We start from the raw sequence: 17805 nt of genomic DNA, 5'->3' as shown, positions 1-17805 counted from the left end.
TTACCCCAATTCATATACATTCACACTCTTGAAATGCAGACTGGAGGAGCCAGGGATCAAAACACTAACCTTCCGATCAGTAGATGACCTGCTCTACCTCCTGAGCTACAGCCACCCAGTGGTAAATGTCAATAACCCTCACTAGGTATTGGATAAAGTGTACACTCACAAACCTGTCAAACCTGCATTTGAAACGTTGGCTACCATAGCAGTATAGTATTGCAACATGGCATTTGGGTCTTCTTTTTTTTCTTTCCGCCTGTCCCGCTTGGCTCTTTTGCCATCAGAATTATTGTCTAAAGGCGAAGAAAGATGCCCAACGGATTTTACTTTATCAAATGGACCATCCCAGCCTTGCCATAATGGTCTATTTGATTCTCCTTTTATTGTTTATTTTATTTTATTTTCACTTGCTAAAGACAGGACAGACTTGACTGGGGCAAAGAAAGGGGAGAAAGAAAGAGGGAAAGAAAAACAGTGGGGAAGAGGAAAGGTGATAAAGGGCAAACAACAAAAAACAACAAAATAAGCAGACAAAAAAATACATATATCAATCACCTGGATCACCTGTTGAGAAAGAAAAAAGAGAAAACGAGCAGAAGACGAAAAAAGAGCAATAGAATAAACAACATCACAATGATATATGGGAATATGACAGTAAATACTAAATATTAAACATTATTGTGCAGCACATAAGATCAACAGAACACAGTGTGCTTTGAGGTAGGAGCCAAAAAGGGTGTAGTTTGTGTGTGTGATCACCCGTGTGTACACCTGTGAGCATGGACGCGCTTGTTTTTAAAAGGTTCCTTCATGTAATGATCTGCTAGAGGGTGTGGGGGGGCCACAGCCCCGTCCTCCAGGGCATGAAGCAGGTATGGAGGAGATCAAAACTCCAGACATCCAGAGGTCCCCAGAACACAAGAGACCAAGGAAGACCCACAGAGGGGCAGCCGCACCACTGTCCCAGAAAGAGCTGAGGAGAGTCCCAGATGAGGGCTCACTCAGCAGCCGAAGCCAGGGGGTAAATAAAATGGTAAATGGCCTGCATTTGTATAGCGCTTTACTCAGTCCCTAAGGACCCCAAAGCGTTTTACACTACATTCAGTCATTCACCCATTCACACACACATTCACACACTGGCAATGGAAAGCTACGTTATAGCCACAGCTGCCCTGGGGCGCACTGACAGGTGAGGCTGCCGAACACTGGCGCCACCGGGCCCTCTCACCACCACCACTAGGCAAACATGGGGTTAGTATCTTGCCCAAGGATATTTGGCATGCAGCCAGGAGGCAGCCTGGGATCGAACCACCGACCTTCTGATTAGTGGCTGACCTGCTCTGCCACCTGAGCTACAGCAGTGACGTGTCTGTGAGCTCCGCCGGCAGCCAGCTGTGCCAGAGTGACCGAGCCCCAGGCCGAGAGGCCGAGGGCACCCCACCCCCGAAGTGGCCCGAGCGAGCCCCAGGCTCCAGGCCCCGACTAGCAGTCGGTGCGTACCTGGACGTCCATCCCCGGACACAAAGGACTACCAATGCACCGATGTCTGAGGGCGTCCTCATAGGCCTCCAAACCTTGGAGGGCCTGAGATGTCCCCAGAGAGGTGGCGTCTGATACCCAACCTGACATATAGACACAGACATACAGGCACACACAGATACAAACATCCATTCCCACCCTCATGCTCTCATATGCACTTACTCCACACTCAACCAACGTGGAGACAGACATAAAGAGACGCTGTACACACAATCACACTCCCCAAGCGTACTCTACGAACCGGGTCTAGGTACCCTTGCCCCTGGAGGGGGAAACTGCACCCAGACTCAGGTGGTGTTACCCTTTTCCCTGCGGTGGGGAGATGCAGACCGCCCCGATTCCGCAGCAGCAGGGAGGCCCCACACTCCAGACCCCAATCGGACGGCCAACTCCTCCTCCTAGCCCCCCCGGTCCAACAGGCTGCAGAGAACGGGAGTGAGAGAAGACTCCAAACCTCCCTCCACCCGCTCATTGTAGTGTTGATGCATGTGTGTTCTAAGGTGCATTTAAAACCCAGGAGGGCATGGAGCTACCTGCCAGAGAGCAGCAGGTAAGCGCATAGTCCCTCCTGTTAGCCCTCAATGTCTACGTATATTTAAAATTGAGAGGTGGGCAACGACGCCAGGGGTGAGGTGTACACCCTGATGGTCTTCTGGACACCGTGTAGCATGCCCACCCCAAGGTCTTATATGTATGTGTTATGAGAGTATGAGTAATGTGAATGTCTAAGTTGTGGGATATGTATCTGCTGCCTGAGGTATTCACTGAGCACTCGGTCAGTTGGGGCCATCTTCCCAATGTATTCTTGGATGTTTGTTGTCTCATCCTGGACTGTGGTGCTGACACTCACCAGTCCCCGGCCCCCTTCCTTCCGCTTAGCGTACAGCCTCAGGGTGCTGGACTTGGGGTGAAACCCTCCATGCATGGTAAGGAGCTTTCTTGTCTTTATGTCTGTGGCTTCTATCTCCTCCTTTGGCCACACTGTATATATATTCCCACCTGGTGTTTCACTGTAAATAAACGCACACTCTTTTGCCAAGGATTTCTGGTCTGCGCCTGAGTCCGTCTCAAACACTGACAGTTTCTTGCAAGCGTTTGCAAGTAAAAGTGGTTCTAGCTATGTTAATGGCTCCTTTCCATGCCTCTTCAGTATATTGAATATTAAGATCTCTCTCCCATTTATGAATAGCGCTCAGTTTGCTGCTACTGAGAGTCTACAGAAGAGTATAAAACACAGAAATACAATGAGTTCTGGCTTTTCACTTAAAACGAAATGTCTCCATATCATCATATAAAACTATTTCTGGAGACTATGGAGTTTTGGAATGAACAAAATTATAAACCTAGAGAAAGTCAAAAAAATGGTCTCTATTAAAATTTGACTGCAGGTGCTCAAAGTTCATCAGTGTGTTGTTGTAAAACAAGTCACCAATTACCCTTAATCCGTTTTTATGCCACTTATCGAGCATACTGCGAGACATTCCTGGAACGAAGTCTTTTTTTCTCAATAAAGGAGTCACGAATGAAGTGCAGTCTTCTCTACCCAACCTTTACACATTTCCCTCATCCTTATTGTATTATAAATAATTGGCTTCTTCTTAATCTCTGTTTGTAATTTTTTTTGGTCACAGACATCTAAGCTCCAAAGAGAAGAAGGTGAAGAAGACCAAGAGTCAAGGTGGGAATGAGAGTTTAGATAAGCATGTAGCCACTCCCATAAGAAATGGCTATGATATTATGCCCAATTATAAAAACATAATTTTAAAAAACTCTGAGGTAATCTTAATAAACATGTCAAAGAGTTTTTCTGTGTAGTGATGCAGCAGCAAGCCCGCCCTTCACCATCACTCATCACCAGGTTGTCATCTATTATTGGGGTTGCAGAGCTCAGGCCTCGTTGCCTTCTTCCTGTCAGATAATCAGCTGCAGTACCTAAAAGAGTTTAGTCACTACAATCTGCCCACTCCCACCCACTCTCTCCTGCCTGAACACAGTTTCAGAGTGTGCCCTTTGACACTCTTCTGTGTTTGACCTTGTTGCAGAAAAATAAACGGAGCACTCAACCCAAACAGAATTTTGACAGAAACCTGCGAAGGCATGAGTCCATCATGAATAATGATAACAGCTCCTTTATGATCACTGTGTGGAGACAATCTTTGTTCATCTGTCAGCAGGTTAGCTCCACAACTCCCATAACTACAAACCAAACCTTTAAGTCCACCAGACTGACTGTTTAAACACATCTGTGTTCCTCGTGGGTGACTCAGACTTCAACTTTGCGCTCTCCGGTTGGACGAGGGCAACTCGCTGACCTTAAACCGCCATTCGTGCTGAAAAAAACCTCCAATGTGTCTGAATTCAAACCATCCTTCAAAGAAGATAAGACGAAAATCCACACATGCTTGATTGCAGTTCTCGATGCCAAGGTTGACACAAGGTACAGACTTTTGCACACAGGTAGGTTTGGATAACATTTTCCCTAAATAAAATTATCATCTTTTAAAAACAACATTTGTATTACTCAGGTTATCTTTGACGAGGTGGTGGCAGATACCTGTTAAGAACACTGCATATTGTGTTTCTTATAAGCTCATGATTACCTCTGCTCTTCAGTATCACCACCTAAATCCATAAATGACACTTCTGCTTCTCTGCAGAGGAACCGAATTCATTTAAACCCAAATTTCCAATAAAAATATTCAGTCACAAACAATATTTTCACAAAATGCAGATGCATTTTTTTCCACACATGGATCATTTGAGCAATTTGAGCTGTCAGTATTAAGCCTGCACTCAATACTCACTGCAACCCAAAGACGTCCAACAGAAAGTGTCATCATCCATGTTAAAGGATGGAACAATATCCTCCTCATGATGCTCATAAACAGAAAATCTCCTTCACGAGTTTTTTCTCTTAGAGCTCAGACACTCACCTGCTTCCTCTGACAGATCCAGATCTTACGTGTAACTCTGACCGAGGGAGCAATGATCTCTTCAAAGTCTTCATCACCACAGTATGAGAAGAAAACATCATCAGCTCAGCCAGTAAAAGCAGGAGCTGGTGTTTCACTTGAATGTGTTTGTCTCATTGCTGACGGCAGGTCAGAGTAACTGATGATGATTTAGTTTTGGAGTCCAGCGATTCTGTGGCTCAGAATACCAGAACACAAACTCTGTGTCCTTCCATTAGTCGAAGTTTTCCACACATGCTCAGCAAACTGAACGAGGTGACCGTGGTCGGTCCTGCTCTACAGCAAAACCAGCAAAGTATGACTTTTATTCTGTTGGGTTTGCTTACATGCTTTCCTTTGTTCTTTGTGTGACTACGTCATAGCCCATCCATCCATTTTCTTCCACTTTTCTAAAGCAGACAATATACAGTCGGGCAAAAAAGTATTTAGTCAGCCACCGATTGTGCAAGTTCCCCCACCTAAAATGATGACAGAGGTCAGTAATTTGCACCAGAGGTACACTTCAACTGTGAGAGACAGAATGTGAAAAAAAAATCCATGAATTCACATGGTAGGATTTGTAAAGAATTTATTCGTAAATCAGGGTGGAAAATAAGTATTTGGTCAATAACAAAAATACAACTCAATACTTTGTAACATAACCTTTGTTGGCAATAACAGAGGTCAAACGTTTACTATAGGTCTTTACCAGGTTTGCACACACAGTAGCTGGTATTTTGGCCCATTCCTCCATGCAGATCTTCTCGAGAGCAGTGATGTTTTGGGGCTGTCGCCGAGCAACACGGACTTTCAACTCCCGCCACAGATTTTCTATGGGGTTGAGGTCTGGAGACTGGCTAGGCCACTCCAGGACTTTCAAATGCTTCTTACGGAGCCACTCCTTTGTTGCCCAGGCGGTGTGTTTTGGATCATTGTCATGTTGGAAGACCCAGCCTCGTTTCATCTTCAAAGTTCTCACTGATGGAAGGAGGTTTTGGCTCAAAATCTCACGATACATGGCCCCATTCATTCTGTCCTTAACACGGATCAGTCGTCCTGTCCCCTTGGCAGAAAAACAGCCCCATAGCATGATGTTTCCACCCCCATGCTTCACAGTAGGTATGGTGTTCTTGGGATGCAACTCGGTATTCTTCGTCCTCCAAACACGACGAGTTGAGTTTATACCAAAAAGTTCTACTTTGGTTTCATCTGACCACATGACATTCTCCCAATCCTCTGCTGTATCATCCATGTGCTCTCTGGCAAACTTCAGACGGGCCTGGACATGCACTGGCTTCAGCAGCGGAACACGTCTGGCACTGCGGGATTTGATTCCCTGCCGTTGTAGTGTGTTACTGATGGTGACCTTTGTTACTTTGGTCCCAGCTCTCTGCAGGTCATTCACCAGGTCCCCCCATGTGGTTCTGGGATCTTTGCTCACCGTTCTCATGATCATTTTGACCTCACGGGATGAGATCTTGCGTGGAGCCCCAGATCGTGGGAGATTATCAGTGGTCTTGTATGTCTTCCATTTTCTGATGATTGCTCCCACAGTTGATTTTTTCACACCAAGCTGCTTGCCTATTGTAGATTCACTCTTCCCAGTCAGGTGCAGGTCTACAGTACTTTTCCTGGTGTCCTTCGAAAGCTCTTTGGTCTTGGCCATGGCGGAGTTTGGAGTCTGACTGTTTGAGGCTGTGGACAGGTGTCTTTTATACAGATGATGAGTTCAAACAGGTGCCATTCATACAGGTAACGAGTGGGGGACAGAAAAGCTTCTTACAGAAGACGTTACAGGTCTGTGAGAGCCAGAGATTTTCCATGTTTGAGGTGACCAAATACTTATTTTCCACCCTGATTTACGAATAAATTCTTTACAAATCCTACCATGTGATTTCATGGATTTTTTTTTCACATTCTGTCTCTCACAGTTGAAGTGTACCTCTGGTGCAAATTACTGACCTCTGTCATCATTTTAAGTGGGGGAACTTGCACAATCGGTGGCTGACTAAATACTTTTTTGCCCCACTGTACATACAGTCTGTTGTCATAGGTTACGTGGAAACGTGCTTTGTGGTCAGTTAGGCTTTTGAATTGTTCCACCACGAGACACACACTAGCTCAATCCTAGAGCGAAGCTTCGTGAAACTGTGAAACATCTGAAGCATTTGATGATGCTGTTCTGTGAAACAGTGAGGGGACAGACTAGTTAAACCAGACTGGTAATAACTGTGATCATCAGGTGCTCTGAAGAAATCCTCACACACACAGAAAGCTGCGACTGTAATGATCAGTCAGTAAAATCCTTCCTCTGTTAACATTTGTGTTGATCACAATAAATCAGTTTATAAGTCAAACACAGAGAGGAAAAACCGCTGCGTTTACTGTAATAAGCACACAGGGTTACAGATTTCCATGGACTCAGTCAGCTTAGTTTGGTTGATGTTTAAGTTGTCTTTGACTTCCTGTCATCAGGTTTGTTCCACACAGTGTTCAGCAAAGCTAGAAGGTTTTAACTAACTCAAAATATATTTTTTAAAAAAGGCTGAAAAATGTGATTTCCTTCACTATAAGAAGTGAACATTTATCACATTTTCACAGGTTAGACCAATCGCAATAGTCCATTTCACACACACCTGTGAACCTTCCTCTGATGAGCGACCTCTGAACCCTGGAGAAACTTCCTGCTGCTGTGGATGTTGTATCCTGTAACAGTGAGGTGATGTTCACTGAGTCTGGAGTTTGGGTCACAGTGAACCTGCAGGACTCCTGTTGCTTATCAGATATTCACAACAGAAGCTTCAGTGGGAATAAAAAAAAAGAAAGAGATCACCTTGAATTAATTAATGGCATGTTTTTGATTTTTGATTTTTACAGTATAAATATTTTCCTTACGGTGGTGCAGTGTGTGAGTAGCAGGTTAGAATGAGGATGACGTCACTTAATACAGTAGTTGACATTTTCTGTTAAAAGTAGAAGAAAGTAGAGCCCAGACCGAGTCAGAGCTGAAACCTCTTGCTGTTATATATTCTCCCTGAGAGCAGAGATGAGCTTTTATTGACATATTTCAATGAGAGTATACACCAGTTTTTACATTTTAATGACAGGCCACAGTTGGGTCGTTGAAACCAAGCACACCATTGTTGTTCTTGTGACATTACCAATAAGTTTGATGTGTCACATGGCCCTCTTCCTATTGAAAAAACAAAAGTTGTATCCAAGATGGCCGACTTCTAAATGGCCACCATGGTCACCGCCCATCTTGAGGAGTTTGCCCCTCACATATACTAATGTGCCACAAACAGGACTTTAATATCACCAACCATTCCCATGTTATTACGCTGTATCCATATAAATGGCCCACCCAGGTCAAAAGGTCATCGATCAAGCTTGCATTCTTTAGTGACACAAGCTGTATGCATATGTTTTTTTTAGCGTGGCTCTTGTGGCCCTCCATACTTTTATAGTTTGAAGTGTCAGAGACGAGCTGTGATGAGTTTGTTCACTCTGAGCCAGTCTGAGCAGTCAGACAACATATTTGTAAATCAGCACATGAAGGTGTCGCCCTCTCACACTCTTCAGGTGGAGTCCCGCCTCCTTCCAGGAAGCAGCTCACCTGTGTGTCTGTGTTTAGTGCCTAGGTGTGGAGTGGATCTTGTTGTTGGTATGTGTGAAGAAACTGTAAGTTTGCTTTTTTCCTCCTTTAACAGTTTGACTCTTTGTTTCTGTGATGTTTGGACCTGATGTTCAGCTCTTAGTTCAGGATAAACTTTGATCACTGTTGTGTTTGAAGACAAATCCACATGATTCTAAATTACTGATTGAGTTGAAACAAACAGCTTTATAAACAGTTCATGTTTGATTGATAACTTCATAAACAAACTGTGCCTTTTTATTTCTTGGAATGAAAACATTGTCTCACCATTAAATCACATACATCAGTGTCCAAATGTTTCCTGTCAGTCCTTTAAAATTAAAATTACATGAATGTTAGTTGTAATGTGTTTGATTGCAGTCGGGTTGTAAACTTCATATTTCCTTGATTGATCATAGAATCCATTTGTACTCCTGTTTGAATCGCATCAAAGAATCAGACAACAAACTGCAGTAATAGCCTCTGAAAATCTGAAAAGAAAGACAAAGTTGCTCCACACTCATAGGCCCAGATGAGACACAGCCTCATTTTTCAGGTGTGAGTCAGACAGTCAGACAGTTAAAAACATGTCAAAAAAACTCAGCTCTTATCATGTTCCTGAACCTCCTAAGCTTCCTTCCTATCCTTCCTGATATTTGGAGGCTAAGCTCAGAGCTCTCTGAGAGGATTCTCAGGCTTTTTGAGAATACCAACACGGTGTGGAAAAATCCTCTCACTCCCTCTTCTCTCAGATGGCTGGGTCACTCAGATACTCAGCACCAATCCATCTGCCGATCTCCCGTGTCCTCGCCTCACTCGTAAACAAGACTTGAGACACTTAAATTCCTCCACTTGGGGTAGTAACTCACCCCAAAGTGGGTATTTCACCATTTCGGGTGCTGAATCTCATTTCCATTGCAAATGAGAGGTGAAGGCCACCACCTGAAGAAGCCAACAGAACCACACTAACTGTGAAAAGCAGAGATGAGATTCTAAGTGACTTATGTATGTATGTATGTATGTATATATATGTATATATTGTACTATTCTTAGTTAGCGTATTGTCTGTCTTGTCTTAATGTTGGTTTAAAATGGAGCACTGTAACAAAAAATAATTTCCCCCAGGGATCAATAAAGTATTCTGATTCTGATTCTGATTCTAAGACCACCCCAGTGGAAACCTTCTGCCACTTGGCTACACCTAGAAATTCTGTCTATTAATAAGAGAATCAGTGACATAGGGCAACACTGATGGAGTCCATCACCCACTGGGAACATTGCTGGCAAAAAGTCCACAAAACACATGACCTCATGGTTGGTGAAACTCACATGCACCCAATTATCCTTGAGAGAATAAAGAGCTGGTCCAGTGACTGGGACAAAAACTCAGTCTTTCCTCCTGTATCCACAGTTAATGGATAATCTCTTGTTCTTTCAGATGAAAATGCCCTCTCGTATTTTACAGATCAATGATGGCGAAGTCTGTTCCATTGCAACTCCTGGAAATGCTGGATGATCTGGGAGAGGAACAGCTGAAACGTTTCCACTTTTACCTGCAGAATGAACCTGTAGGTGATTTCCAGACTATCAAAAAGAGTCGTCTGGAGAATGCAGACAGGCTGAAAACGGTAGATGTGATGATACAGAGCTATTCAGACCATGCAGTGGAGGTGGCAACGTTGATTATTATGATGATGAATAATAGTAAGTGAAAAAAAAGACATGAAAACAACAAAATAAATACAAAGGTTTATTTTATTAAGCATGTTGAGAGTCAGGTTGTGTCACTTTGTTTTTAAATTTCTCACGTTTCTCCTCAAATTACTTAGAGGAAATATCCTAAAGATATTTTTTTGTTAGTTTTTTGTTTTTAGCGATTCAGGTTAGTTAATATTTTTATTTATTTATTTTTCTTCCCAGTTACTCCCTTAATAAATAGCATGCCATTAATTTGTTAATTGTCCAGCCAAACTATTAATACATTAAATAATAACATTTCTAAAAAGATTATCCTGTTATGCCTGTTTTACCTTTACCTCTCCAAAAATTGCATGAAGAAATTAACACCTTTGATTTATTGATATTTAAGCAATTCATCTTGCTTTCATCTTTTCATTTCATTTTCATGAACTGACTTTCGTGGAAAACACGCTACACCCAATGTTATGTTTTTACTTTGTCTACTTTTATTATTGAGCTTAAATAAAGTTATAAAACAGGTAGTTACTACTGCAGGTCTCTGTGCTGTACATAGATAGCAATTCAATTGAAGTACATTTTGGAGTTGTTTCCCACTGACTCAATGTTTTCCTCTCTATTTTCTTTTTAAATTGAAAAATTAAGGAAGAGTGCCGAATAGTGGTCTCGCTCAGGGCAGTGAAGTAACCCAGAAACTGTAAGTAAAGTTCAAAAATCCATTTTGTCTGTCACTCAATAAACCTTTCAGATACAGACGTGGACAAAATTGTTGGTACCCTTCATTCAATGAAAGAAAAACTCACAATGGTCACAGAAATAACTTTAATCTGACAAAAGTAATAATAAATAAAAGTTCTATGAATGTTAACCAATGAAACTTTTCAACCATGCTTCAACTGAATTATTTAAAAAAAGATAAATGCATGAAACAGGCCTGGACAAAAATGATATTACCTACAACTTAATACTTTGTTGTACAACCTTTTGAGGCAATCACTGCATTCAAACGATTCCTGTAACGGAGACTTCTGCACCTCTCAGCAGGTATTTTGGCCGACTCATGAGCAAACTGCTCCAGTTGTTTCCGGTTTGAAGGATGCCTTTTCCAGACTGCATGTTTCAGCTGTTTCCAAAGATGCTCAATAGGATGGAGGTCAGGGCTCATAGAAGGCCACTTTAAAATAGTCCAGTGTTTTCCTTTTAGCCATTTTTGAGTGTTTTAAGCTGTGTTTTGGGTCATTGTCCTGTTGTAAGACCCATGACCTGTGACTGAGACCAAGCTTTCTAACACTGGCCAGCACATTTCTCTCTAGAATCCCTTGATAATCTTGAGATTTCATTGTACCCCGCACAGATTCAAGACAACCTGTACCAGATGCAGCAACGAAGCCCCAGAACATAACCGAGCCTCCCCCGTGTTTCACAGTTGGGACAGCGTTCTTTTCTTGATATGCTTCATTTTTTCGTCTGTGAACATAGAGCTGATGTACCTTGGCAAAAAGTTAAATTTTGGTCTCATCTGTCCATAGGACATTCTCCCAGAAGCTTTGCTGCTTGTCAACATGTAGTTTGGCATATTCCAGTCTGGCTTTGTATGATTTGTTTTCAACAATGGTGTCCTCCTTGGTCATCTCCCATGTAGCCCTCTTTAGCTCAAACTACGACGGATGGTCTGACACTAATGTTCCTTGAGCTTGAAGTTCAGCTTGGATCTCTTTAGAAGTCTTTCTGGGCTCTTTTGTTACCATTCAGATTATCAGTCTCTTTGATCTGTCATCAATTTTCCTCATGCGGCCACGTCCAGGGACATTGGCTATAATCCCATGGATCTTAAATTTCTGAATGACATGTGTAACTGTAGTCACAGGAATATCTAGGTGCTTGGAGATGGTCTTATAGCCTTTACCTTTAACATGCTTGTCTACAATTTTCTTTCTAATCTCCTGAGAGAACTCTTCTGAAGAATTAACCACATATTCACAGGCTACTGGCCCTTTCTGCCACACACATGTAGTTTAAATGGCGTCTGGCCTTTTAAACTTTGAGAGGCTGAAACTTTTTGGCATTGTTAACACCTGTTTTTAATCGTTTGAGCAAATAGAATCACTGTAACAATGCCATGTTCACTTAACTCCAACCAATCAGAAGTTGCAGCCAAACCCCACATGGGCCCAGATTTACAGCATGCGCCGTCTGTCCAGTGACGTGTCTGTAGTAGGGTCGAAAATGATGGTTTTGGACAGAGGTGGCTCTGATGTGCCCAGTTAGCCATGGTAGCTGCTGATATCACAGGGCTACTGGCTACCGCAGAAATAATGGAAAAAAGAAAAGTCAGGATGGTAAGCCAACTTCTGTCTTAGTGCATTTGAACCGCTATGTGATTTTGTGGTCTTCCTTTGCAGCTCTTTCAGTGAATTATGGTCTGAGCATGATGAACATTGGTATTTGGAATCTGTGATAGCTCTGAAGGCTAGCTAGCCTTTCTTTAGCTGGTTACATGAGAATTTCTGGTTCAGTTGTTTGTTTAGTGGACTTTTACATAACTGCTCTTTTAATCATCACTTGTTTTCGTTGTTTCTTTGGATACCACACATGTTTGGACTTATACTTCTAAACCCGTGTTATGATGGATTAAATGCGATCTCCTCCCTTTTCCCCTAATTTTTGGGGTGTGGGTGCTTAACAGGACTTAAACTGCAATAAATATGTAGAAAAGGGTGTTCTAAAACTTTTGAGTTTACGTTTTGAGTTTATAGTGTATGTTAGAAAGCATGAAACACATTTCAGATCGCTGGATGCTACAGGAAACTATGAAAGGTCATTAATAAAATCAAAGGCAGGGAGGTATCCTTTCCAGCTAAACAGAAGAGGAATATAAAAATAATGAAGGTGACAGTTTGAATCAGTTATATTTCATTCAATACAGTGTTGTACTGAGTGCAGATCATTAGCAGTTTGAGCCACATATGGATTGAAGTGTATTTGTGAAAATCTCGGACTGTTCCTTTATCGGTGTCTAACAGTATGTGTATGAAAGCCATGTAATGTCCATGTGTGCATGCTGAAAGAGACTGTGCTGGTTTGACCCCCCTCCTCCTTTCAGGGTGGAGCCTGCTGGAGTCCTATCACTCAGACAAAGTCTAAGGAAGTGTAAGTGTGTTTTTAATGGGAGTCGTGAAAACAAAGCAGCACACATTCAACCATCTTCAAACTGTCACATCACTCATTCACATCTCTGATGTCAGGAGTCATCATCAAAGTGTCAAGTGATGATGGATCAATAACTACAGCTGGATTGTGTTTGTTCTCTCATCAGATTCCTGTCAACTCACAATCGACACAATGACAGCACAAAAATACCTCAAACTGTCTGACAACAACAGAAGGGTGACATGTACATTTGATGAGGTTCAGTCATATCCTGATCATCCAGACAGATTTGATGGTGATCCTCAACTGCTGTGTAGAAATGGTCTGACTGGTCGCTGTTACTGGGAGGTTGAATGGAAAGGAGAGGTGCATGTATCAGTTAGTTACGGAAGAATCAAAAGGAAAGGAATCAGTATGGACTCTACGTTTGGAGGGAATGAGCTTTCCTGGTGTCTGATCTGCTCTAATGATGACACTCAAGGTGTAGTTCACAATAACAGATTAACCTCTGTTTCCTCCTCCTCCTCCTCTTCCTCTTCCTCTAACAGAGTGGCAGTGTATGTGGACTGTCCTGCTGGCACTCTGTCCTTCTACAGAGTCTTCTCTGACACTCTGATCCACATCTACACCTTCAACACCACATTCACTGAAACTCTTTATCCTGGGTTTGCAGTTGAATATGGTTCATCAGTGCTTCTGTTGAGTTGAGTGTAAAGAGTGCCCTCCTGTTAGAGAAACACTGTAACAGTTGTTGAAAAGATAGTTCAGTCTGTACATGTCTGTCTCTTTCACTCAGAAACATGTTTTCAGATTCATAGATTCAATCAGTTGATGTTTGAAACTGTTCTAAATGATTTCTTGTAAACTTCTTCCTCTTCAGTCTTTTAAAGATGCAAGCTGCTATTGTTCCAGGCCCACATGTTGTTTTTCTATATTTTTTCCACTCAAAGCTTCACAGTGAATATCAGTATGTTGTGTTTCTCTGAAGCTCAGTTCACACAGTTCCAGCTCCTCTGGATTTTCAACAAGTCTGAGCTCATGAAAATTAATCCAAATGTTTGATTAATGGGACTTTTTTAATGGGATTTTTCCAAACTCATCATATGTTTAACTTATTGTTGGAAGCTCATCATTTATAAACACTTTTGCCATAGAAGCTGCAAATATTGGCTCAATGGATTTTAATGCAGTTATAACGATAAAATGATTGTCTGGGAGTATCATCATCAACTAATAAATAAGAAAGACTGAATTTACCAATTGAAACTAGTCTTGTGTCTTCTTTCTGAATGTCTTTTGACAAAAAGACACAATGTCTTTAGATATATATATATATATCTATATATATCTATATATCTATATATATATATATAGATATATAAACTCCACCGCGGAATGCAGCGGCGGAGAAAAAAAGACCAACCAGGTACGGGAACAAACCACACGGAAAGCAGTGGTGGTGACAGAGCAGATCCGGAGGCCGACCGCGAAGCCAACCACGAAGCCAACCGCAGCAACGAACTCGTTCAGGAGGCCGCCTTTCACAGTAACAATGTCCAGCTAGGGGCCTAGAGAGCGGCCGGCAAAGGTGAGGTGGTACAGGCCGAGCGGGACCTAACGGCGGTGTAGCAACTGCCGGACAAGACAAGGCAGGACCAGACGAGGCTGGACCAGGCAAGGATGGTGCTGGATGGGCTCATCTGACCTCCAGTGGAAGCAGGCTGCAGCGTAGGCAAACGAAGGCTGAAGCAGTCCCTCGTACCATCCAGCGGAGACAGAAGGTGGAGCAGTCCCTCGGACTCTCCAGTGGAGATAGAAGGCTCTAGTGGCCCCTCGGACCACCCAGCTGAGACAGACTGCTGAACGGGCCCAGTCTGGAGACGGAGCAATACTGGAAGAGCATATGGGAGAAGGACGCAACTCATAACGGCAATGCTCAGTGGCTAGTGGATCTGAGGGCAGACGATAGCGACCTCCCTGAACAGGGTCCAGTAACCATCACAGTGGCAGATATCCAAGAAAGGGTCTCCAGTATGAAGAGTTGGACAGCACCAGGCCCTGACATGGTTCACGCCTACTAGCTGAAGAAGCTGACTGCACTGCACGAGCGCCTGGCAGCACAAATGAACCAGCTGCTAGTTGACGAGAGACACCCAGAATGGCTAACCGAAGGCCGGACGGTCCTGATCCTCAAGGACCCCAAGAAGGGACCAGTCCTCTCCAACTACTGACCAATAACCTGCCTCAGCACCACGTGGAAGCTCCTGTCAGGCATCATATAGCATCATATAGCAGCTAATATGAAAAGGCACATGGGTCAATACATGAGTGGGGCACAGAAAGGGATGGGCAAGAATACCAGAGGCACAAAACACCAACTACTGACAGACCAAGCAGTCAGCCGAGACTGCAGGACCAGACTGACCAACCTGCGCACTGCCTGGATTGATTACAAGAAGGCCTATGACTCAATGCCCCACAGCTGGATACTGGAATGCCTAGAACTATATACCTGCAGAGGGTCAGGCAAGTCCTGAGAAGTCAGCTGAACGGTAAGAACAAGATCCGGGGTATCAACACCTACGCCCTGCCCGTGATCAGGTACCCTGCTGGGGTAATAGGCTGGCCAATGGAGGAGATAAAAGCCACTGACATCAAGACAAGAAAGCTCCTTACCATGCATGGAGGGTTTCACCCCAAGTCCAGCACCCTGAGGCTGTATGCTAAGCGGAAGGAAGGGGGCCGGGGACTGGTGAGTGTCAGCACCACAGTCCAGGATGAGACAACATACATCCATGAATACATCACAAAGATGGCCCCAACTGACAGCATGCTCAGTGAATACCTCAGGCAGCAGAAACCCAAGAAAGTGGAGTAAGGCGAGGAACCATCATGGAAGGACAGACCCCTGCATGGTATGTACCACCTGCAGATAGAGGAGGTGGCTGACATCCAGAAATCCTACCAGTGGGTGGACAAAGCTGGACTGAAAGACAGCACAGAGGCACTAATAATGGCAGCACAAGAACAAGCTCTGAGTACAAGATCCATAGAGGCTGGGGTCTATCACACCAGGCAAGACCCCAGGTGCAGGCTGTGTAAAGATGCCCCTGAGACAATCCAGCACATAACAGCAGGGTGCAAGATGCTAGCAGGCAAGGCATACATGGAACGCCATAACCAAGTGGCCGGCATAGTGTACACGAACATCTGTGCCGAGTATAACCTGGAAGTCCCGAGGTCAAAATGGGAGATGCCCCCAAGGGTGATGGAGAATGACCGAGCTAAGATCCTGTGGGACTTCCAGATCCAGACGGACAAAATGGTGTTGGCTAACCATAGTGGTGGTAGACAAACATGAGAAGACAGCTGTAGTGATCTATGTAGCAGTTCTGAATGACAGCAACATCAGGAAGAAGGAACATAAGAAGCTGGAGAAATACCAAGGGCTCAGAGAAGAGCTCGAGAAGATGTGGAGGGTGAAGGTAACGGTGGTCCCCGTGGTAATCGGAGCACTAGGTGCGGTGACTCCCAAGCTAGGCGAGTGGCTCCAGCAGATCCCGGGAACAACATCGGAGATCTCTGTCCAGAAAAGCGCAGTCCTAAGATACTGCGCAGGACTCTCAAGCTCCCAGGCCTCTGGTAGAGGACCCGAGCTTGAAGGATTGACCGCCCACAGGGGCGAGTGGGGAATTTTATATATATAAATATATATTTTTTTTTTTTTCACACATGGTACATCAGCAATTCACTTCCTACACACAACCTTCCTTTTAATTGAAGTTACACTGTTTCCAAGCATGAAAAGGAGCTGTAATAAGTATAATGGTTTCATATTAGTCACATATGTATTCCCCCATACTTCAACACAATAACTCAGGTAAGGTAGAAATAATGAAAAATATAATATTTGCATTGCCTTGTAATCTAATTTATATCTAACATTACCCAGGATATAAATACTTTTAGCCATTTTTTTTCCAACATGTTCAATATGAGATTTCCATGTTAACTTGTCATCCACTATTACACCCAGAAAATGGAATTGTGTCACTCTTTCAATTAATTCTCCCTCTATAGATGATACTATCTCTTCCTCCTTTAGACGGTTTCTGAATATCATAAACTTTGTTTTTTCCAAATTCAGCGATAACTCATTTACTTAAAACCATTTTTTAATTCAATTATTTTTTTTAATTTAAGTTAACTCATTCATTTCAATAACCATAATTTTACCAATTCTTTCAAGTTTTCTCCAGAACAATAAAGACTTGTATCGCCTGCAAACAAAACGAAATGTAACATTTTTGAAACAACACAAGTGTTGTTTATATATAAATTAAAAAGTTTTGGTCCTAAAACATAACCTTGAGGGACCCCACATTCTATTTTCATTCTTTCAGATGAAGCCTAAACACTGCACATACTGAAACCTATTATCTAAATAGCTGCTTAACCAGTTCAACACTATTCCTCTCACACCATAAGTACTTAACTTGGAAATTAAGATGGAGTGTTGCAGTGTGTCAAAAGCTTTTTTTAAATCAATGAATATCCCTATAGTATATTTATTATAATGTGTTGCTGATGAAATGTCTTCAATAGTATTCATTAATGCTATTGCTATTGATCTGTTCCGTCGAAATCCGAAATGTATCTATTATTGTACGATCTACTGTACGATATAAAGGGCCTTAAGGCGACTGTTGCTGTGATTTGGTGCTGTATAAATAAAATTGAATTGAATAAAAACTTAGAGTTCACCAGGTGGCATCAAAGACATTGAAAAGTGATGGATTTATAATTGACTGTGAACTTTTAGATATTATC

General features: G+C 42.8%; 1 long non-coding RNA gene across 1 annotated transcript; it reads left to right on the top strand.

The window, feature by feature from the left end:
- The first annotated feature begins 8117 nt into the window (after positions 1–8117).
- Positions 8118–14215, top strand: LOC143416948 (uncharacterized). Its single transcript, XR_013097184.1, has 5 exons — positions 8118–8174; positions 9593–9831; positions 10471–10522; positions 12929–12975; positions 13142–14215. It is a non-coding gene; the product is annotated as an uncharacterized LOC143416948 (long non-coding RNA).
- The last annotated feature ends 3590 nt before the right edge of the window (positions 14216–17805 follow it).

Source organism: Maylandia zebra, linkage group LG3 (genome assembly GCF_041146795.1).
Source record: "Maylandia zebra isolate NMK-2024a linkage group LG3, Mzebra_GT3a, whole genome shotgun sequence".
NCBI lineage: Eukaryota > Metazoa > Chordata > Actinopteri > Cichliformes > Cichlidae > Maylandia > Maylandia zebra.
The sequence above is the reverse complement of the archived record's forward strand: the minus strand, read 5'-3'. Positions and strand labels throughout refer to the sequence as shown.